We start from the raw sequence: 766 nt of genomic DNA, 5'->3' as shown, positions 1-766 counted from the left end.
ATCTGAGTGCAAGTCTCAGCCGAAATTTTCATGCGTTGCATCTCACATCATCATCTTTGAAACCTCAAACTGAAACAAAGCAGAGAAGTTCAGTTCCTGTAGTGTAGTGGTTATCATGTTTGCTTTCCACGCAAAAGGTCTCTGGTTCAAAACCAAACAAATGGTTTTTGTAGGTTCTGCATCTCTTGGGGTGCCGTGAGACAACAAGAGCCTTCCTCTTTGGTGATGGTTCATTTGCCAATCGACTTCAATGTCGGCTTCTTTGAAATCGAAGCTACTTTACTTCAATTACCAATTGGCAGTTCTATGGCGTAATGCACGTGTCAAATGCTGGGGGGCCACATGTGGCCCCCCAGCATTAATAGATTTTGAGAATAGATTTTTAATAGATTTTGAGAATGAATTGACTACAAACTACATTTCAACCAAAGGTTTGTAATGCGCTTCCTAACCAGACGCTCCAAAGCGTCCGGTCCATAACTCTTCAAGTCGCTGTCAGCTCCGGTCAGAAAGACGCATTTAGTTCAGAGACCATGAGATGATATTCAGAAAGGATTTTTTTTTTAATTAATTGGTTTCAGTTGCCTCTGAGACTAAATCTTTGCGTAAAGTCTATAATGTCTGCCCATGTGACTTGTTTTTATTATTTGTTTTCTTACCTTTAAACACTGATTTAAATATTGTAATTTTTAAACTGAGCAGTAATTTTACATCCATGGAAACTCAAATGTAATATTTAAAACTTCAATACATAAAATCAGTTATT

This window comes from Poecilia formosa, unplaced genomic scaffold, assembly GCF_000485575.1.
Source record: "Poecilia formosa unplaced genomic scaffold, Poecilia_formosa-5.1.2 Scaffold599, whole genome shotgun sequence".
NCBI lineage: Eukaryota > Metazoa > Chordata > Actinopteri > Cyprinodontiformes > Poeciliidae > Poecilia > Poecilia formosa.
The sequence above is the reverse complement of the archived record's forward strand: the minus strand, read 5'-3'. Positions refer to the sequence as shown.